This window comes from Podarcis melisellensis (assembly GCF_964234715.1).
Source record: "Podarcis melisellensis genome assembly, chromosome: 10".
In the NCBI taxonomy this organism is placed as follows: domain Eukaryota; kingdom Metazoa; phylum Chordata; class Lepidosauria; order Squamata; family Lacertidae; genus Podarcis; species Podarcis melisellensis.
Window position 1 is genome coordinate 65687924 of NC_138542.1, and position 23182 is coordinate 65711105.

The following is a 23182-nucleotide window of genomic DNA, read 5'->3' on the forward strand; positions in this document are numbered from 1 at the left end:
CACCTGTATTAACTGATGTGTTTACTTGTTTGAACTGTAGTCCGCCCCGTTGCAAATTTGCAGAGGAGATTGCAGCATTGTTTTGAGCAGCACTGCTGTGCTGCAAAGTGCCTACCCCCAGGTTAGTAAAGGACAAGAAACAAAGACGGGTGGGGAGTTGTACCCACATTGAGCCTGGAGAAAAGCTTTGTCTAATCCAAGGCTATATATGTGCCAAATGATTAAGTCGAGAGCAGCAGTTTACACTGGATGGGGAGAGCTCTGTAGGCTGAGCAGGGCCAGCCCAAGACAGTTTGGCATCGGAGGCAAAAATAAAATCAAAACAAAATAGACTGAAGGGGTCTTGATGTGAAATCTATGCAGTCTGATGAATTGGACTCTTTATGGGTGTAGCCATCTTAACAACAGCAGCAGCGACAACAACAACAATATTTGAAAGCAAAATAGAAATGTCAAGAGTTAAAATCATAACTGAAAAATATGAAAGTTGAAGATGACAGCAGTTAGGTGGATTGAAACACCCAACTCTTTAAGATTTGTTGAGAAATAGGGAAGGAGCCAGGAATAACTGGTATGCAGAAAGGCATGAAATTGGGATGGGGTCACCACAGAAAAGGCTCTCATAGTGCTCACTAGTCCAACAGATCTTACTGGCAGGGACATGAGTTCAGCCTAGAGCACAATTCCATGTGCCAAGCCGAAAGATGATGGGATGGAAAGGAACTTAGAGATGCTATCAACAATTTAGGTTGAGGCTACGAAGATGTCAACACAATATTATTGCTTTTGAAGCAAGACTCAAGCCAAGAAGAAAAACGTGATGGACTAGGTTGGTTTTTGTTGTTGTTGTGGAAATTGCACCCCTGACTGTGCACTCGCTGCATAGCCAACAAGAGAATTTCTATCCTTAGCATAACACCGGCTTAATTTTAATTGCTTTTGCCTGGACATGATTAAGCAGACATTAGCGATTTCTCTGAGGTGCCTTTAAAAATAAAAGCTTCTGATGCTTCCTGGCAAAATCCTGTAATTCACAGGCGAAGCGTATTTTATTTGAAGTGACGTTAGGAAGGGCAGAGTTATTAATTATTTCAGGCTTTGAACCGACAATGGTTGTAGCCCACCAAAATGTGGTGCGTCACATTTTGAGTTTAGCATGAATCCTTTCAAGTCCCAGAAGATTGTGCACCAAGGGACAAGAGGGTGATAGCATTTAAAACAGCAACAGCAACAACAACTGCAGTATATTTTGACATCAGCTTTCTCAGGAATGTCTGTGGAGTAATTTGAAGGGAACAAGAGACTCTTGTGATCAGGGCCGGCCCTACCATTAGATAAAGTAGATAAAGTGAGGCAAACACTTCAGGCAGTGGACGCTATGGAGGTGGCAGGAAACAGCAGTGAGGTGTTGGAGGACAAAACTGCATGTGTGATGTGACACTGTCACATATTTGGCCTCAGGCAACAAAAAAATCTTGGTTTGGCCTAGCCCTGTTTCCTATGCCTACCCCATTAAATAAGTAGCCAACCAGGAAACTTAACTCACTGTGAAGCAGAGGTAGCAAACAAGATGCCCTGCAGATGCTGTTGAACCCCCTGGCTACCTGCCATGATGGTTATGTTCTCCCTCCACAGTCAGAGGCAGCATGCCTGTAAACACCAATTGCTGTGGTTCACAGAAGGAGTGCTGTTGCACTCAAGTCCTGCTTGCAGGGCCGTCTTTACCCAGGGGTGCAAGGGGTGCAGGGCACCCAGGCGCTGAATTCTGGGGGGCGCCAGGTGCCCTCCGCTGAGGGTGAGTTTGTAATAAGTGTTGGAAATGTAAAGAAAAAGAAGGATCGTTTTTTCATATGTGGTGGGAATGTAAGAAGGTAAAGGGTTTCTGGGAAATGATATATAATGAGTTGAAAAAGATGCTTAAATACACGTTTGTAAAAAAAACCAGAAGCCTTTTTGTTAGGAATAACAGGAAGAGAGATAAATAGAAGTGATTATAAACTTTTTCAGTATGCAGTAACAGCGGCAAGAATATTAATGGCCCAAAATGGAAACAAGAGGAACTACCGACCTTGAATGAGTGGAGAATGAAACTTATGGACTAAGCAGAACTGGATAAAATGACTGGAAAAATCAGATACCAGAAAGATCACAAATTCATCGAGGACTGGGGAAAGTTCACGGATTATCTGAAAACTATATGTGACGAACAGACAACGCTAGTGGGTTTTAAGGAGGCTTTGTGATAGTACAAGGTATATTGTAAAAAAGAAACAGAGATGGAAGGTTAATATTAAATTGGCAATATCATATAGAAAATGCATGAAGATAAGAAAAATGGATGATTGAGGGAGGTGCTGGTGGAAGTTCAAAAAATAGCAAATTTGTAAACATGGTTGTACGGATTTATTTGTAAAGGAAAAACTTAATAAAAATTTATATAAAAAATAAATAGATAAACTCCCCGGGGTGGTTGGCTCGTGGTGACACCACTCACCTGACCCTGATCTCCCCTTCCCCAGCTGCTGTCAAAGTTGACCTCTGGGTGCTGCGTTGCAATGGAGAGAAGGGAAGAGGTGCAACAGCACCCACTGTGGAGGAAGGAGGCAGAAGAGGAGAAGGAGAAAGAGGAGGAAGGAAGGAAGGAAGGAAGGAAGGAAGGAAGGAAGGAAGGAAGGAAGGAAGGAAGGAAGGAAGGAAGGAAGGAAGGAAGGCGGTGGGGGGATTGAGATCACCCTGTCCCAGCTGCTGAAAACAAGTGTCGCTGATCCGCGCTTAGCCCCTTGGTGGTCGCTACGTACCAATTGCCCCCAGAAATGCCACTCTGCTGCTGCTGAGAGGGAGACCCCGGCCATCCCCAGTCGCTCCTGGACAGGTCTGGGAGCGGCGGACACAGCTGGCAGAACAGGGAAGGGGGGGTGAGTGGGTGCCCTCTGCCTTTGATCCTGCAGAGCCCCAAGGCGGAGGAGCTGATCTCTCTCGCCCCTCTCTTTCTCCCTCTCTCCCTCTCTCTCTTCCCCCTGCCTTGGCAGAGCTTCCATTTCTCTCCACTCCCCCCACAACTTCACCGCCTCTCCCTGCTCCTCCCGGCCTCTTCCCGCTCCTCCCCAGCCATGACCATTCAGGTTTTCTGCTCATAATGGCAGCGCTTGTCAACGGCGCCAGGGCTAAACTAAATTTGGGGATGCCGGGCAGATCTTCTCACCCTATTGCCACATATGCTAAAGACAGCCCTGCCTGCTTGTGTGCTTTCCAGAAGTATCTGGTTGGCCACTGTAAGAACAGAATGTTGGATTTAGATGAGCCTTTGACCTGAAACAGCAGGGTTCTTCTTATGCTCTTATGGCACATATTGATTTAAACAACCCTGTGTCTGTCTCTCTGTGTGTGTGTACTTTCACATAAGCACATCCCTTTTCAAATAAAAGAGAGGCTGAAAACCAACATTTCCTCAGGAACAAGTTTGGTGCCATTGGGAGGAAAAACAGCCTTGCAAAACTGTAACCGGATCGAGTGCGAGGAGACGTAAACAACTCTTGATATTTGATTGTTTTAGTGTTTCCAGCCATACTGACCTTAGTTACTTGGATTTTACAAATTTACAGACCTGCCCGCCAGCCTGCCAGTTAACTAAAGGGCACGACGAAGGTCTCCAAACATCTGGTCCACACACTTAATCATCTCGTTTCACGAAGGCTGGTATTTTTATCTTGCACCTTGATTGGGTCTGCATAATTTTATTCCCCCACAAATTGGCATTTAAACCTTTTAAAAAAAATCTCCTCTCTTAACTACATCTGTCATTGATATTTTATTGTTTAATTTCTTTTTATGGAGCCAAATTACATCTCTTTCCGCTGTACAGCCTGCATTTTACATGTTTAATTTGTCGACATGTTCTATAATGATAATTTCATTGATTTAGAAAGTGACATTATGAGGAACATATGCTCACTTGAGGAGTAGACCTTGTTATGGTAATAATTTTCCTTCCACCACCCCTCTTCCCACAATTCCAGAACTCTCATATAATATAGGTTTGGAAGTCGTTGAAACATTAACTGCTGAAATACCTTCAACTCCAATTAACATACATGCAAGGTTTCCTTAGCTGTATGGATCTCCTAATGGACGTGTTTGCAGATGGAGATGGGCAAAACCAGGCCCCATTGCCAGTGTTAAAGTAAGGTTCCACCTGCACTATACATTTAAAGCAGTATCATACTGTGTTAAACAGTTATGGCTTCTCCCCAAAGATTCCCCAGAACTGTAGTTTGCTAAGGGAGTTGAAAAGCTCCCCTATTCCCCTCACAGAGCTACAATTCATTGAGTGGCTTAACAATTAATTCCTCATAACTCTCAGTACCTTTCATAAACTACAGCCTCAGGATTCTTGGGAGGGAAGCCATGGCTGTTTAAAAGTGGTATGATAGTGCTTTCATTGTATAGTGCAGATGGAGACCAAGGTTGTGCACACACTGTATCTTTAAAATATATTTGAAACACATTTCCCCCCTCAGAGGATTCTGGGCACTGTAGTTTGTGAAGGGTTGTTGAGAACTGGTAACTGTGAGAGGTATATGACCGTGCCCAGAAATCTTTGAGGGAAAGAATGTGCTTCGAACATGCTTTAAAGATATAGTGTGTCCACAGAGCTGTCACTGTGGCTGATTTTTGCAAATGAAATGTAGGGAGAGGTACCATCTTGTTTGCCCGAGGCAGGGAAGATACCTTGGGCCAATCCTTGAGAGACTCCCAGCTTGTAAACTTATGACCTGGGATGTAAGGCAAATTGACTGTTTATCGAGCGACTCTCTCGAATTCCGGAAATGGTTAATATGCCCATTTGCTTAAGATCCCTTTCACCGAACACCAATTTCTACAGGAAGTAGAAAAATGACTTAATGGGATTTCTGTTTATTTGCTAAAACTGTACAAACAGGATATGCACGCAGGACCCTTTGAAGATTATGGCCCCAAGTCTCCAACACGGTTCTTCAAAGGCTTGATAAGAGGCTGCGCTGGAGGCAGCTCTCCAGAATGCAACATTAAAATTCCACCTCCGCTTTATGAAGAGGTGGCTATGCTCTTTTCCTCTGACTCTGATGGAACTCACCCTCCTCTCTGGAAACATCCAAATTATTGCTTCGGTTGAGATGACATATCCCTAAGATTTGCAAAAAATACTCGAGAAGAAATGTTCAGCTTAATTTTGACTTGGCAGCCGTTTGCTCATATGGGAGAAACTTAGCGGTGACCTCACTGTGACCTCAGAGTCTGGGGTGATGGTCAGACTAAGGCCCCTCTTGACTCCGTCCAGGATTGCAGTCCAATTTGACTCATTCAAAAAAATTTAATGGGTGCCGTTGAGAATTGAGCCGGCCTCTACAAACCTAAAGAGTACCCTGAGGCCAGCTGAAGAAGCCTTCTTCACTTGGTGAGCGGTGGCTGACCTCCTCTTTCCTTATTTTGATCCCACCCTTCCTCCAAGGAGCTCATATTGGTGTACATGATTCAGCCCCCTCTCTTCACCTACAGGTTAGACAGAAAGAGGCTGCATTCACACTGCAGCTTATTCCATTTCTCCAATGTTTCTCTGAAAGTTATTTTCTGCACTATGTTTGAGCTTTTGCATGATGCAGAGGCCACTTCTGGAAATCTAATGGAGTATAACACATGTTTAGTGTTCATTCGTTAAAGCTATGGTTTCCCCAGTAGTGATGTATGGAAGTGAGAGCTGGGACATAAAGAAGGCTGATCGCCGAAGAATTGATGCTTTTGAATTATGGTGCTGGAGGAGACTCTTGAGAGTCCCATGGACTGCAAGAAGATCAAACGTCTCCATTCTGAAGGAAATCAGCCCTGAGTGCTCACTAGAAGGACAGATCATGAAGCTGAGGCTCCAATACTTTGGTCATCTCATGAGAAGAGAAGACTCCCTGGAAAAGACCCTGATGTTGGGAAAGATGGAGGGCACAAGGAGAAGGGGATGGCAGAGGACGAGATGGTTGGACATTGTTCTCGAAGCTACAAACATGAGTTTGACCAAACTGTGGGAGGCAGTATAAAACAGGAGTGCCTGGCGTGCTCAGACACGACTAAACGACTAAACAACAAAAGTGTTCATTCACATGTTATTTGATTCCAGAAAGAATCCATTTGCAGCCCCCTTAATCTGAAATATCAGAGAAGTAAAGTGGTGAAATTTGGGTTGGTATACCAGCATACATTTCTTTCCAGCTTTTTTCATGGGACAATGGAAGCACACATGTGGGTGGGGGAATAGTGACCTTGTACAATGACGTTTCTTGTTGTGTCACACTATGCCCGCTGGTGTGAATAAAATTTAGCATGACGTGACATTATATCAGCCACAGTTCTATAACATAACAAGAACTGCAGTGTGAAAGGAACAATGGAACAGAAGTGCTAATGTTGTAATCGTAGTGTTGGCATCCATCTGTCTCAGAAGACAATGGAAGTATCAAGAGTGGGCCTTCAGGGGTGAAGTCAAACCATCAGAGAGTTACAGTGCCTGCTGTGGCTGTAGAAACCAATATGGGAGAGACATGTTTTGTTGCAGCTGGGGCAGATGAAGGAGTCCAGTTGTGCTGCTGCAGATGCCTCATGGCATTTTTTCTCTCTGCACTCCTCCCAGCGGTCCTTCTTCCTCTGTTCACTGCTGTGGATGCACAACCTGATCGTCTCCAGGTAATCAGGATGACAAATGCAATATTCCACACATGTAAATGCACCCAGAGCTGAGGGAGAGAGAGGCCTGGTGTCATCCAGTGTGCTGAATGGTTGAGTGGGGATCTAAACATAAACCAACACTCTAGCCACTATACCAGGGGCAGAAAACCAGCAATCCTCTAGATTTATTTTCTTCAACTCTCATCATCCTTGCCCATTGATCATGCTGGCTGGAGATGATGGGAGATAGAATCCAATGGTCTGGTGGGCCATACAACTTCACTATCCATGCACATTATTCTGAATAACAGAAAGTGTCTACAATCCTGCTCCTAAGCTCAAGTGTTGGTGTAATACTGGAGTACTGTGTCCAGTTCTGAGCACCACAGTTTCGAAAGAATATTGAGAAGCTGGAGCATGTGCAGAGAAGGGTAAGAGAGATGATAAAAGGTCTGGAAAGCAAGACGTCTGAGGAATGGTTGAGGGATCTGGGTATGTTTAGCCCCCAGAAGAAAAGGCTGAGAGGTGATATGATAGTCATCTTCAAATATTTGAAGGGCTGTCACATGGTTGATGTGCTCCAGAAGGTAGGATCTAAACCAATTGATTCAAATTACAAGAAAGGATATTCCAACTAAACATTAGGAAGAACTTTCTGGTGGGAAGAGCTGTTCAACAGTGGAATGGACCACCTCAGAAGTTGGTGGACTCTTCTTCCTTGGAGGTTTTTAAACAGATGGCCATCTGTCAGGGACTGCTGTGATTCCTGAATTGCAGGGATTTGGAGTCCCTTCCAACAGGTCTGAGACCTGGTTGCCCTAATGGGACCAGCCTCCACTGACTTAAATCAGGGAGCAGGAGAAATGAAGAGTGGAAAGAGAAGAAGAAATGAAAATACTAGAATTCAGCAATGGCAGATTATTGTTTGCAGTCACGAATCAAATATATCTTCTTGGTTAACAATGTATACTAATAACCTGTCCCCCTCCCCGCTGTATGAGGTATTAATTCTGCACATACTGGACATGCCCCAAAAATCAGTCTGTGGGCATGTGCTTGGTCACTGTGAGAACAGGATGCTGGCAGAGAGACAAATATTTGGACTAACCCAGCCATGCTCGTCTCATGCTCTTAATTCTGAGGTAATGTGGAGAATAAGAAATAAGACTGGTGCTGTCTCCCCCTGGAGAAGCACTCAGAAAATTACTCTGTCACAGGGGTCTCCTCTACAGGGCACTTAGCCTAATGGTTAATATAACCCCGTACTTCCAGAATCCCCGAGCAGCTAGTTGCAGAACTTTATGTGAGCTGGGATTAGCCATTTTTCTCTCTTCTTCATATAATAAGGGAGAGAAAAAACACAGACACGATAGCATTATATTGTTCTCCAAACATCCACTAGCAAACATTAATCCAAGAGTGTAAATAGCAGCTTCTATTTCTTACTAATTACCATTTTCCTCAACAACGTCTGAATATTTGATGTTTGTGTACAGACTTCCAAGCATTTAACACAGATGAATTATATTAAAACAAGCAAACATATCATCAATCTTTTGCATTGCCTTTTTTTTTGCAAGGGGCAATGGGGGCTGGTATTGGATAGGCCTCAAATATTATAGAAATGCATTTTCAAATAGCCAGTTGTCAGGAGCTGGCAGGGCTTCGCAGAATGTGTGGCAGAGGCAGGAGACCAGGGGAGGGACTCAGGAGAGGGGACCTGTGATTCATGGGGTATGACGTCACTTGTAGGCAAAAGACCAAGGCAAGAGAAGAAGGGAATGTCAGGGCGTTCCAAGGTGGACAAAGACACCCAGGATGTGGAAGAAGAGCAGGTTGTTCAGGTGACAAACAAGTCAATAGACTCCCAGCCTTTCCCTGACCCACTGCCTCCTAGAACCAGGAGGGGTCTGAAGTGGGAAGAGCAGCAATGAATTCCATGTAGGAGAAGTCTCAGATTGTGGGTACACATCCCGTTAGGGGAGGATATATAAGCTGGCAGGCGGCAGCATCTCACTGTTGCTGCAGCCGCTCTGCAACTGCTCAGAGGTTAAGCTGCCTAGTGATTAGAAGTGTGTGTGTGTGTGTGTGTGTATCCGGAGAAGCACAGGAGTTGAATTTCAACACCAATCACCTACTTCCAAAATTCCAGATCAGTGCTCATAAGAAGAGCCCTGTTCGAGCGGACCAAAGGCCTATCTAGGTCACATTTACAACATACACTTGAACCAGTACTGTACCGTTTTGAGCAGCCATGGCTTTCCCCAAAGACTCCTGGGAGCTGTAGTTCATTAAGGATGCTGAAAGTTGAAATAAATTTGTGAACATCGTCTGGCTCCTCCATGATAATATGACAGCAACAATCACAGGTACCAATGGCTCTCAAAGTGGGATCAGGTGTTAAACAGGGTTGTGTTATCACACCAACTCTATTTCTTATTTTCATTGCCATGATCCTACACTTTGTCAAAGGGAAACACCCCAAAAGAGAAGAAATCATATACTGAACAGATGGAAAGTTCTTTAATCTGAGTAAGCTGAAAGCAAAGAGTAAGGCTACCGTAACTTTCGTCATAGAGCTTCAGTATGCTGATGACAACATAATGTATGCACACTCAGACGATGACCTCCAAACCATCCTAAATATCTTTGCAGAAGCATATGAAAAGCTTGGCCTATTGTTCAACATCCAAAAAACCAAAGTGCTGCACCAACAAGCACAAAACAACCCCTCTGCAGCACCACAAATCCAACTCAGTGATGTAACGTTGGAAAGTGTTGATCACTTCTCCTACCTGGGCAGTTTTCTTTCTACTAGGGTCGACTTTGATGCCAAAATCCAGCAGTGCCTGGGCTCTGCATGTGCAGCTTTCTCCCGATTGAAGTGCAGAGTGTTTGAGGACCGGGACATTCGTAGGGAAAACAAAATGCTTGTCTACAAAGCTATTGTACTACCAAGCTTACTGTATGCTTGTGAAATGTGGACCATTTATAAACACCATCTCCAACTCCTCGAAAGATTCCATCAGCGGTGTCTCCCCAAAAATTTATACATCACTTGGGAAGACAGGCAAACTACTGCCAGTGTACTGGAAGAAGCAAAGATCACCAGTGTCAAAGCAACGATTCTTCAACATCAGCTTTGTTGGACTGGTCATGTTGTGCGAATGCCTGATAATTGTCTTCCAAAGCAACTACTGTATCCTGAACTTAAAAATTGAAGGCGTAATGCTGGTGGTCAACAAAAGAGGTTTAACGACTCTCTCAAGGCAAATCTAAAACAATGTAGTATAAACACTGACAACTGGGAATCACTGGCCTTCAAGCGCTCCAACTGGAGAACAGCTGTTACCAAAGGTGTCATGGGCTTTGAAGACACTTGAACTCAGGACGAAAGGGAGAAACATAATAAGAGGAAGGAACGTTTGGCAAACCCTCACTGTGATCAGCTCCCACCTGGAAACCTATGTCCCCACTGTGGAATGACGTGTGGATCCAGAATTGGCCTCCACAGTCACTTACGGACTCACTATTAAAACCGTGTTCATGGAAGACAATCTTACTTGGCTACGAGTGATCGCAAAAGAAGAAGGATTCCCCTCACAGAGCGACAATTCCCAGCGTTTCCTGGGAAGTGGGATTGACTTGTGTGGTTGGCCAGTGTGAGAACAGGATGATGCACTAGACGAGCCATTGGCCTGATCCAGTATGCTCTTGTGCTCTTATACAGTTGTCCCATTAGTGGAAGGACTTCCACCTGCGCAATAGGAATTTCTCTTCCTCTCCTATCCCCATTCCCCTCTTCAATTTCCTCTCCAGAGCAGATTCAGGGTGGATGGGGAGAGTAGGAGATGAAGCCACAGAATCACAGAATGGTAGAGTTGGAAGGGACCATGACCACTTGCAAAGCAGGAATCTCAACTAAAGCATCCATGATGGATGGCCATCCAATCTCTGCTTATTAATAACTTTTCAAGTGCTATATTTCTTTGTTTTCTTTTTCTTTTTCTCCATTTTATCTGTAAGCCCCCTTGAGACCTGGTCTGGAGAAAAAAAGGAGGATTTTTAGAGGGTTTATTTACAAATAAATAATTTCTGGTGCTTTCGCAAGTACGGCTTTCCAGAACAAGGTGACTTTTCCAATCCCCCAAACAGGAGGTCTCCTGCTAATGGAAATCTTTTGCCTGCCAATTGTTATGGAGAGCACAAAGACATCTGGTGCACCATAGCTAATAATGTGCTCTGTGCTAAGAATGGTGATCAAAGGCAAGGCAGTAACTCTGGATCAAGTACAATGACTAGCTAATGATCATTGTCAGTGCAAAATCCAAAATATCCTTTGGGGGGGTGGGGAAATTACCACTAGGAATTAATATTCCGAGCGAGCTGAATGCAGTTTTGATTCACAATTAAGGCTTTGACATTCTAATCTCTCTTTTCCTTTGTACTCAACAACATCCTACCCCCTGCAGCCATAGCACCTCGGGCTGTTCAGCAGTCCGATATCACAAGCTTTGGAGTAGACGCCGTCTGATGAAGACACACTTGGGAGGCTTGCAAGGGAAAACGCGGAGAGTCTACAGAGTTGTCATTGCTTGCAAAAAGAACAACAATTTCTGCAGCGCCAGAACCTGGTGTCCTGATTAGGCATTGCTAAAGGCACTAATCCATTTCCTGTGCCCTGTATTTGTCAGCTGTGCAATTTGCTTGTCTCGCACTGTATAGAAACGAGACTTTCTCTACTCTATTGATTTAAGATACACTAGGGGGGAAAGTCTCCTGCCAACCTAGCAGTTCGAAAGCACCTCAAAGTGCAAGTAGATAAATAGGGACCACTCCGGTGGGAAGGTAAATGGCGTTTTCGTGCGCTGCTCTGGTTCGCCAGAAGCGGCTTAGTTATGCTGGCCACATGACCCGGAAGCTGTATGCCGGCTCCCTCAGCCAGTAAAGCGAGATGAGCGCCACAACCCCAGAGTCGGCCACGACTGGACCTAATGGTCAGGGGTCCCTTTACCTTTACTAAAATTATTTTCATACTATACTATACTATACTATACTATACTATACTATACTATACTATACTATACTATACTATGCCATACCATACTGAAATGTTTGAATGTTTCTTTGATTGTCCTTGAATCTTCACACTATGCCTGCCGCCCTCTCTTGCTACACCAGTGTGGAGTGCCACAACCTTTGAGAACCACTGACCTAAACTCTGAAACTCCCTGCCCATTGACATTAGGCAGATGCCTTTGCTGCTTTGTTTTCAACGCCTGCTAAAATAAAATAAAATAAAAATCTGCAAGCCTACCCATAAATGTAAAGTTGAACAGTGACATTTTGCATGCAAGTAAGGCACCTCTGAGTCTGTACATGCCTCCTTTTTTATCACTTGAAATGCTCTAAGTTCCTTGTTCGCTACCAACAGCCCTGCCTGTGAAAGTACATGTGCAACTTTCTACGTTGTTTTAACTACAAACAAGTTAAGGATTAGTTCACCCATCTTCAGTGGGTGACACTATCAAATAGAAATGAAGTAATTTCTGTTCAAAATGATATACTGCTGAATCTCAGACCCTCCAAGTGTCTCTATTTTCCAGGGAAATTCCTGGATATAGAGAAGCCACCCAAATGTCCCACTTTCCCTTAGGACATCCCTATTTTCATCAGAGAAATGTTGGAGGGTATGTAGATATGCAACCCCCTGAGCCAAGGAATTAAGTAACTATACAACCTTTAGAAGACATTTTAAGGCAGCCCTGTATAGGGATTTTTTTAAAAAATGTTTTATTGTGGTTTTTATATATGTTGGAAGCCGCCCAGAGTGGCTGGGGCAGCCCAGTCAGGTGGGCAGGGTATAAATAATAAAATTGTTGTTGTGTGTCATCATCTTCATTACCATTAACAGGATGTCCCTATTTTCTTTGGAGAAATGTTGGAGGGTATGCAATCCTAGCTGCCATTTGTACTGTAGATCCAGGTCAACTCAATGCCCTCTGGACGGACTACAATTCCCATGAGGCTTTGCCCGTCCCTTCTGCATGCAGTGCATGTGCTCTCCCACTGAGCCCTGCTCCTTTGGTGCAACAGAGCACAGAAACAGCCTGTCAGACCTTTTGATATCGGTCGGATTAACTTCATTTATTCCATTGTAAGTGGCTTATGGATCAGGCTGCAAGCACTTGAGTGCAAGGTCTCTGATTTATGGCAGTGTGTTTGTGAGAGAGGCGGGGGACACACACTGAAATGTTCACCAGCAGGGCTCTGTTCATTTCTTTGCTTTGTGATATATGTTCTATGGTCCTGCTTTGCTGGATGCAGCTCAACAGCTGCCTCTTCTTGCCTGGGGATACGGTAACAAAAGAGATGGAGTGGTTTTGTAAGGGGAAATGAATCTCATTGGTGCTATACACTGTAAACGATCATTAAAGCATGGTGTGTTATGACACTACAACACTAAGTTAGTTGATAGACTTCGCATCAGACTCACACACTCACCCCACCCATGCAAGTCCAGACTATGCGGGAAGTGGAGGCCTACAGACAGCTGAGTATCCAGGCCACCCCCCTTGCAATTGTGACTCTTCACTTCTGCTTCCTGATAAGCCACTCCACAAACATGGGGGACCGACTACCTCGTGTGTCCTGTGGTCAAAAGCAGCCTCTGGCACATAGGAGGAGGAAATATCTCAAGTCAATGCCCCATTAGACAAGGGGCAGGCACCCTTTTCAAAACATTGTTCTGCCACACCCACACAGTCTCGATTTTGTGACTGTTGCCTGCTGCTGTTAAGAGTGGTGGACTTGTAATCTGGGGAACCGGGCTCATGTCTCTGCTCCTCCACATGCAGCTGCTGGGTGACCTTGGGCTAGTCACACTTCACTGAAGTCTCTCAGGCCCACTCATCTCACAGAGTGTTTGTTGTGGGGGAGGAAGGGAAAGGAGAATGTTAGCAGCTTTGAGACTCCTTCAGGTAGTGATAAGGCGGGATAAAAAATCCAAACTCCTCCTCCTCCTCCTCTTCTTCTCAATGAAGAAGGTCAACGTTTGGTCAGCTATAATGGCCCCAACATTGCACGAAAGGTGTTGCAACTCTGGACCATGTGGCAACTGGTGGGTTCCCCTTCTTTTGGGAGAAGAATGGGGCAGCTCTCTGCCTTCTAAATACCTTTTGAATTTCCCACAATGCCCCAAAACAATTCTATGTTGGGTCATTGTGGCAAATTAAAAGGGAAACTGTGTACAGTCATCTGGCAATGACTGGAGTGCAGAGCAAGTGTGTGTGTGAAACAGTGGCCTTTTCAGGACCACCAAACCCAGTTCCCTGTCCTGCCCTGAGAAAGACCAAGATGAGGAAGAGATACTGCCTGTGTCTGAACAGTCTGAGGATAAGGCCCTCCTAGACTTCCTCAGATTCTGAGGCTAAGCCCTTAGTAGCATCCCCTTCTCCTCTGCCTCACAGAGTCAGTGTTGCACAGTGATTAGCGTGTTAAGACTAGGACCTGGGAAACCAGGGTTCAGGTTTTTGCTTGGCTGTGGAGCTCACAGGGTGAACATGGACCAGTACCTCCTTCTCTCAGTCTAACCCTCCTCACAGGGTTCTTCTGAAGATACAATGGAGAGGGGGAGAAGCAAGCACAAAACACCGCCAGCACCTTGGAGGAAAGGTGGGACAGATATGAAATAAAATTAATTAATTAATTAGAAGACAGGGTTGTAGAATGAGACAAGGGTCCTTCACAGCTTTTCCTAGGAAATGGGCCCGGTTGCTAAACACGCCATGCCACTCTTCAGAGGGCTTCAGCTCATTGCTGAGTCAACATCTCATCCATTCGCTACAATAGAGGAACAACTACAACCAGCAGAGCTCACTGAGAACTCTCCATGGTCCTGAAACAGCCTGTTCAAATCTAGATTTGTCTTGTGAAGTGAACATGACTTGACCTGCTGTGGTCTCCCCTCCTCCCCCTTGCCCCTTGTGGAGGCCATGGGTATATCTTTATATTTTACTTTTTTAAATAAAGGGATGCTTTTACTTCTCAGAAGTCTTCCCCTTGCTGGGTTTTTTAAGTGCTGTTTACTGATTTTTTTTTAATGCTCTTGTGTGGGTTGTATCCTGTTTTTATTCATACTGTGCTGGTATTCCTTGCATAGATTGATTGTTTTGTAAACTAGGTGGCAGTCAAATGCCTAAACAGATAAATAAAACTGGAATAAAACTTACTGGAAGAAACTTTACCTGATGTGACTTTTCCTGAGTAAGACTATGAACCATGCCTGGCTTATATACCCTCCTCTGATGGGTTGCCTGCCTGCAACCTGAGACTTCTGCATTGAAGGCATTGCTGTTCTTCCTTTTTCAAGCACCTCCTGGTTCTAGGAGAAAGAGGGACGGGGGAAGGTGGGAAATCTACTGACCCATCTCTTCCCTGAACTGTCCCTTCTTCCTCTGCTGCATCCTGCATGCCTTCTTCTGCCTCGGACTGCCCTGACTCTCCCTCCTCCTCTGGCTCCTGGTGTGACCCCGCCCAAAAAAAACCCCACTGGTCCCCTCTCCTGGGTCCTTCCCCAGGCCCCCTGCCTCTGCCACACACATTGCAAGTCCCTGACACTCTGATCTCTCAGACAGGCTGAGAGACATGAACAGTGGGTCAATGAGGCCAAGATGGGTAATAATAACAATACCCCAGGGCAGGTTACAATGGTTTAAAATACCACTTAAAAAACTGTTTAAAACAACTTGCCCTCACAAAAATATAAAGGTAAAGGTAAAGGGACCCCTGACCATTAGGTCCAGTCGTGGCAGACTCTGGGGTTGCAGCGCTCATCTCGCTTTATTGGCCGAGGGTGCAGCTTCCGGGTCATGTGGCCAGCATGACTAAGCCGCTTCTGGTGAACCAGAGCAGCGTACGGAAATGCCGTTTACCTTCCCGCCAGAGCAGTACCTATTTATCTACTTGCATTTTGTGCTTTCGAACTGCTAGGTTGGCAGGAGCAGGGACCGAGCAACAAGAGCTCACCCCGTTGCGGGGATTCGAACCGCCGACCTTCTGATCGGCAAGTCCTAGGCTCTGTGGTTTAACCCACAGCGCCACCTGCATCCCTCACAAAAATATGGTGGGTCCTAAAACTATACATCTCATGTGTCAAAGACAAGGGGGTGGAGGTGTTATAAAGAAGTAAAGAGGCTTGAACTTTGCCCCCCTGCTTGACCCTGGATAAAAGTAGACACTTTCTCTAAGGAGTCCACTGGCAGAAAATGCACTCTGCAATTTCTCAAGGCCTTTCTTCCACTTATTCTTACTTCATACATTGTATGGTATAAGGCTTGCCTTTGAAAATAGGTGCTTGGGTTGAACACTGGCACAAATTAACCCCTGGGTATAGGGGTTTTTGCTTCTCATTCCATGAAACTGCCCTACTCCTTCCCTTCTAAATCTGTTCTATGGCTTGAGCAGATGTTCCTTGCACAAACAGAACAAGGGCATTGGCTATCACCATGAGATTGTAAAGAGAGGGACATTTTCCCGTCTCTAGCTTGCGTTAACAGAATTTGGAATCAGCTAGTCAAACTGATTGGCAGTTGGTTGAGAGCAAACAAAAGCATAGTTTGATGCGTAGATGTCAGGGGCTGGTTGGGCACAGAGGAATGGTGGAAGGTACCAGCTGGGGAACCCCCAAGGGAAAAAGACTCAGAGTGAAGGTGTGCTGGTCCCGGGGGGAAGGTTACTGCTACCGTAGTCAAGGTTCAGTCCTGAGTCACTAGCCTGGAGATAGTCCACAAGATGAGAGGCAAGGTCCGAAACAGGGAGCCGGGCGGGGACAGGAACACTCGAAGATCAGAAGCAGGAAGCCGGGCGGGGAACAGGAACACTGGAGGAACAGGACTGGATGCTGGCCGATAAAGCTATTCAATGATGACGTTGCTCCCGCAACCTGGGACTGGGCTGACTGGCCTTTATCTTCTCTGAGGCCAGGGGTGGTCCCGGCCCCCAGGAGCCCCGCCTCCCTTGGCCTTAAGGCGAGCACTCCTCCTGGGAGAAACCAGTTCCCTTCGCCTCTCTGCCCTAAGCCTCTGCAGTTCAGGAGAGGCTGAAGGGTTACTGGGCCCAGGGGGAGACTCACCTGCAGGCACTGAGTCCTCAACCACCTCTGGGGCCAGAATGGATTCACCTGGTGCCTGCTCCTGAGGATCCGGCCCAGGTGCAGGCTCCTCAGAATCAAGGCCTTGCCCCAGTTCAGCCGGCCCTGGAGGCGGGGACTCCTGTGCCGGCTGGGATTCCTCCGGTTCACTCTCAGAATCGGAATCCCAGGCCATCACAGAAGGGATTGGTGGTGGGACAATGATGAGTTGGGAGTGGGAGAAGACTGGGAGTAGGAGGTGTCAGAACATAGGTAACAGGGCTTAGTGTGCAGGGGGAGTCTGTGGCAGGGAGAAGTGCAGATTCAGAGGCAGAAGCTGAAGCAGGAAAGGAGAGAGGCCAAGAGGCAGGGATGAGCCCAACTGGTGAAGAAGCTTGGGTCCCGCCCCTGCTGCAACAAGCTCCCCTCCCCACTAGTCACTGGAACTCTCTTCCACAAGATGTGTCGAAGGCTAAGAAAATGATTAGAGTATTAGATAAAAAAGGTAAAGGGACCCCTGATGGTTAAGTCCAGTCGTGAATGACTCTGGGGTTGCGGTGCTCATCTCGCTTTACTGGCCGAGGGAGCTGGCGTTTGTCCGCAGACAGTTTTTCTGGTCATATGGCCAGCGTGACTAAGCTGTTTCCAGTGAACCAGAGCAGCGTATGGAAACAGTGTATACCTTCCTGCCACAGTGGTACCTATTTATCTACTTGCACTGGTGTGCTTTCGAACTGCTAGTTTGGCAGGATCTGGGACCGAGCAATGGGAGCTCATCCTGTCATGTGGATTCGAACCGCCAACCTTCTGATTGGCAAGCCCAAGAGACTCAGTGGTTTAGACCACAGCGCCACCCACGTCCCATTAGATAAATCATCATCATCATCATCAAAATTTCTATACTGCCCTTTATCTGAAGATCACCAGGGTGGTTTACAATGCATTGTGGGTCTATCAGTGACTATTAGCTGTGATGTTCTGAGGTGGTTTACCTCTGGAGAGCACTTATTATGGAGCAACGGTTGGAGAGGACTATTTCCTTCACACCTTCTCTGTGGGAAGCAGGATGCTGGACTCGGTAATCCTTGGAGCAATATTGTTATACGGCTAATCTGATTTGAATCAGGTCTGACCCACCAGTCTGTGCTAATCTCTGCTCCACACTCTGCCTGTCTCACTGTGCCTTTCTGGGAACGAATGCACAACTTTGTACAATGGCATACCGATTACAATTAAACCACTCAATAAATTCCAGGGCTTTTATACCTTTGCAAACCCAATAAAGGTTTTGTGCGAGTTCAAAGCATTCCCCATGCCCCTGTCTTGTACGAAGGGAGAGAGGGGAAATTAATGGCACACAGCAGCATAATGGTATCAGAAGCAGCAATGACAGGACATGAATTATTTTAATGCTTTAGCAGCGGAGTTACTGATACTTCACAATTCATGAACACATTTTTCTATTACTACCGTGTCATGCTTTTATTGACTGGTATAAAAACACCATTTGTATATCTCTTTTCTTCTTCACCCTGCTGTGTTTCCATTTTACTGGAAATGTCCTGTAACAGGTATAACATCAGCTCAGATTACCAAGAAATCTATAAAATAGTTTCCTGCTACTGCATTTGGTACGGATTGAAAGAACACATTATGATCCCACTGAGCTCACTGATAAAAAAAGAGAAAACCCACACACGTATGCACAAACTGTTATTCTCGGGCAAACATGACTTATCCTCACCTGATCAAAATTCTAGATGTATCCACTTCATTACTAAATGATGAAAGTGGTTCGTTTTTGTGCTGATATGTGGCACAGATGTATTATTAAAAACACGCTCTGGATGCCTGTGTCCCATATTTAGGTTGTCAGCTTTTTGCACTGCACAAGGTGGAGAGAATCTTTTGATGCAGCCGTTACAGAGACATTGAGCAGTTGGATGTAAATATCTTATGGAAATCCTGGAACTGCAACCCCAAACAAGAAAGAGCGAGGTAATCTGAAAAGTATGGGTGCAGAATGGTTTCTGCCACTTACTGCTGCAATTTGGCCAGGGTGGTGGTGGTAGATGTACTGAAATCTAGACCTGGACTCTGTGCTCTCCAACTAACCTGGGGTCTCTAGCTCAGTGGCGGAGCCTGTATTTTGCATGCAGAAGCTTTTGTGTTCAGTCTCTAGGGTCCCCAGTTAAAGAAAAAAGATCACATTGCAAGCATTGGGCATTACCTTTGGCTGAGAGCCTGTAGAGCTGTAGGCAATCAGAGTAGGCAATATTGACTTAAATGTACTAATCAAATGAGAGCTATTTTCTCCAAAATAGCAGCATTGAAAGCTTCCTTATATTGAATCAGGCCAATGGTTCATCTACACAAACCGGCAGCCGTTCTTCAGAGTTTCAGGCAGGAGTCTCTTCCAGCCCTATCTGCAGATTCTGGGATTGAACCTCATATCTTCTGCATGCAAAATACAGGCTCCACCTGACTAGTTTCACCTCTTCCCTGGGAAACACAAGTGGGGGAGATACATCCATTAGGACTTATTCATCCAGCATCTCCTGCTCCTCTGATCCACCATTCACAACATTTTAGTACTGGGTTACCAAAGAGGTTTGGAAAGTTAGTGAGAAGAGTCAATATATCATCACTGTCTATTATAATTTCATCACAAGAGCCCTGTTGGATCTGGACAAAGACTCACCTAGACCAGCATTCTCTTCTCACAATGGCCAACGAGATGCCCATGAGAAGTCTGACTGCAACAGCACTCTCCCTACTTGTGGTTCTCACCAACTGGTATTCAGAGGTACACTGCCTCTGTGCCTATGACAGCGGAGAGAGAACTCAGGCTTCTTGGCCAGTTGCCACTGATAGCCTCATCCACCAAGAATTTGTCTAATCCTTTTTGCAAAGCCATCCAAGCTAGTGGCCATCGCTACCTATTGAGGAAGTCAACCCCATTATTTCACTATGCACCCGGTGAAGAAGTCATTTTATTTGCAAGTCCAGAATAATAGGACTGTAGAGTTGGAAGGGACCACAAAGGTCATTTAGTTCAACTCTCTGCAATGCAGGATGGAGCCCACAACCCTGAGATTAAGATGCTTTACCAACTGTTATCCCTTCTTCTTCTTCTTCTTCTTCTTCTTCTTCTTCTTCTTCTTCTTCTTCTTCTTCCAGACTTTTTTCTTCTTCTTCTTCTTCCAGACTTTTCCAATCTGGTGCCAGGGCTGGAACCAGATTCAGGTCAGCAAGCAAGAAGCAGAGTTTGTCAGAGAAGTGAACTCTTCATTCAAACAAGTTTCTCCGCTGCCAGATGTTTCCCAAGCAGTCTCAAACTGCGACAGGGCAGCTCTAATCTCTGTTCTGCTCTACACATCACTCTGCATGTCCTTGGAGATAAGGGGAGAGGGGAATTGGTTACAGCAAGAGAGGCAGGCTCCCTGTATTCTTCAGAAGCCTCTTGCCCCACCTCCTCTGCTTCAGCCTCTGAATCGGAACTGCTCCCTATCACAGGCTCTCCCTGTTCACCAAATCCTGTTGCCCTTTAAGCATCTAGCAACTCCTCCAGTTCTTCTCCCTCTGATCTCTCCTCTGCATCCCACCAACAATCCCCTGGCTCTGAGCCTTCCTCCTCTAGGGTTTACCTTGGGGGTTCCCTGGCTGGTGCCCCCCCCACTCCTCTTCATCCTGCCAGCCCCTGACATCTGGTGCCCCTCCTATATTGTTGACCCAGCCAGCTTAGCCAATGGTCAGAGGCAATGGGTTGGGAGTCTCAATCACCTGGAGGGCACCAGTTTGGGAAAGGCTGTCTTATCCTCTAATTTCCTTTCCCTGCACTGAACCACCTTCCATTACCAGTTTGTCAGGTTAGCGTTTGTTTGCAAATTTTATCCGCTAGAGCACTGGATAGGCTTTTTAGACCCCTTTGGAAATTCCGGCCCTTTGGCTGCCTCTTCAAGAGATTATGCAGAAAGCAAACATTGATAAGCTCATGTAACAGACCTCAAAGAGAACTCTCTATTCCTGGGCTCATCTTTACCAAGTAAATCCTTAATCGACTTAATTTATCATCCACCAAGATCTATTATGTTTAAGATTTGATTTTATAGACAGCAGTTAACAGGCATAATTTATTGTGCTCTTCGGTACTCTATGAAGGCTTCAGCTTAATACTCAGAGCTGAACCTCCATGTGATAGAAAGAGATGGCAATACAATCTCATTCATTTTTACCCCCTATCTGATTTGCAGGATAACGTGTCCAATGATTGGTTTTAGGGGAATCTCGTTCGGCGAGCAGGTGGGGAATATTGCACAAGAACTCTTATGGGTTTCACTTGGCTGCATGCATAACCAATGGCAACCTGGATCTCTAATTCCAATACTGTGTATTTGGGTCTCTGGGACGCAGGTGGTGCTGTGGGTTAAACCACAGAGCCTAGGGCTTGCCAATCAGAAAGTCGGCGGTTCAAATCCCCGCAATGGGGTGAGCTCCCATTGCTGGGTCCCTGCTCCTGCCAACCTAGCATTTCGAAAGCACGTAAAAGTGCAAGTAGATAAATAGGTACTGCTCTGGTGGGAAGGTAAAAGGCGTTTCCGTGCGCTGCTCTGGTTCGCCAGAAGTGGCTTAGTCATGCTGGCCACATGACCCGGAAGCTTTATACCGGCTCCCTTGGTCAATAAAGCGAGATGAGTGCCGCAACCCCAGAGTCTGTCAAGACTGGACCTAATGGTCAGGTGTCCCTTTACCTTTACCTTACCAGTTATTTTGATGTTGTTTTCCATTTCTGTGATAAAGTCAGGGCAGACTGAAAATATATAACCCTGAAAGAAAAATCCCCCGTTTTACTTAGGTCCTGTAACTCTCAACATAATATTCTGACCATTAATCATATTCTTACTATGTCCAGGTTCCTCTTTGGAAATCCGTATAAGCTCCAATGCATGCACAGAACTTCAGCCCTCCATGGGCACCTTGCTCACTCATTTCAATGGAACAGACACTTCTACAGATGCATTTGTTGATACTCACTGCTTTTTTCATTGATGAATGTGGGGAAGACTTTAGGGTTGGGGCAAAGTCCTGTGAGTGTGCTGGAGCACCCTCCAAGGCATGGTTGCACCGGGAGACATTTCTGGTTGTCACTGTAACAGACATTGCATACGCTTCAGTGCCTGATGCTTTTAACACAACTCAAAACAGTTTACATTAGGGTGGTAGAAGCTTTCCTATTATTCTGTCCATGGTCCCCATAAGAATAATTGGACTGCAAATTGGATCCATTACAGAGCAGGAGGCTTTGACTGAATAAGGGAACTTCAGGTGCCAGACCACAATAGATGCTACACTTCCCTCCTCTGTTTACCTGTCTGTGGGGTTGGCGCAGTGCCTTCGTGTCTCCCCTCTACATGCCAGTGTGCGTTTGTGTATTGATGAAGCGCTACAGAAAAGCAATCTTGATGTGGTCATACACCTCAAGATCCTTATTAGACTAGAGTTTTACCAGTGTGTGTGTTTGCACTTGTGTTCATTGATCAAACTCTGGAGAGAGCGGGGGAAAGAATTTAAGAACTGCTCCATTTTATGTGCAGAAGAGCACATGTGCAAGATGAACCCGGATGCAGTATAGCAGGGGTCCCCCAAGGTTGATCCGGGTGTGTGTGTCAGTGATTTATGGGGTTTTGTGCCACCCATGAAGCAGGAGCCAGGGCTGGAGGAAGGGGAAGAGTCCATGGTGCAGGAGTTGCAGGATGTGTCAAAAGTGGAGGAACAGACTGTTCCTGAGAGGGGTGACTGGTAGAATTCCCTCCATCCCCATCACCACTGTCTCCAAGGACCAGGAGGCACTTGAAGAGGCAGGCACAGCTGCAACTTCCATGGAGGATAAGTCTCAGGTTTCTTGTGCACACCCCATCAAACCAGGGTACATAAGTGTGGATGGAGGCATGGTCACACTCTGTGTTTGGTGCACTTTAGAAGATACTGCGCCGCATGGGCTGGGTGTGCTCAGGACATAGACTTGTATTTCCCAAATTTGTCTAGGCCTCTTTTAAAGCCATCCATGTTGCTGGCCATCACTGCCCCCAGTGGGTGGGAGTGAGTTCTGCAGTTTAACTAGGTTCACTGTGTGCAGATCAGCTTTCATTCACCTGCCCCGAGTCCTCCAGCATTCAGTTTCATTGAATGGCCACATTGAATGGCGTCACAAGAGAATTTAGAATTTATTATTTATACCCCGCCCATCTGGCTGGGCTTCTCCAGCCACTCTGGGCAGCTTCCAACAAAGTATTAAAATACAGTGGTCTATAAAATATTAAAAGCTTCCCTCAAGAGGGCGGCCTTCAGATGTCTTCTAAAAGT

The 23182-nt window shown here is 45.8% G+C and overlaps 1 long non-coding RNA gene across 1 annotated transcript; it reads right to left on the reverse strand.

Moving 5' to 3' along the window:
• Positions 1-12810: 12810 nt before the first annotated feature.
• LOC309378883 lies at positions 12811-23003 on the reverse strand. The gene is made up of 4 exons (XR_014172248.1): positions 22947-23003; positions 21582-21645; positions 14937-15073; positions 12811-13039 (listed from the first exon to the last, which is right to left on the reverse strand). It is a non-coding gene; the product is annotated as an uncharacterized lncRNA (long non-coding RNA).
• Positions 23004-23182: the final 179 nt, after the last annotated feature.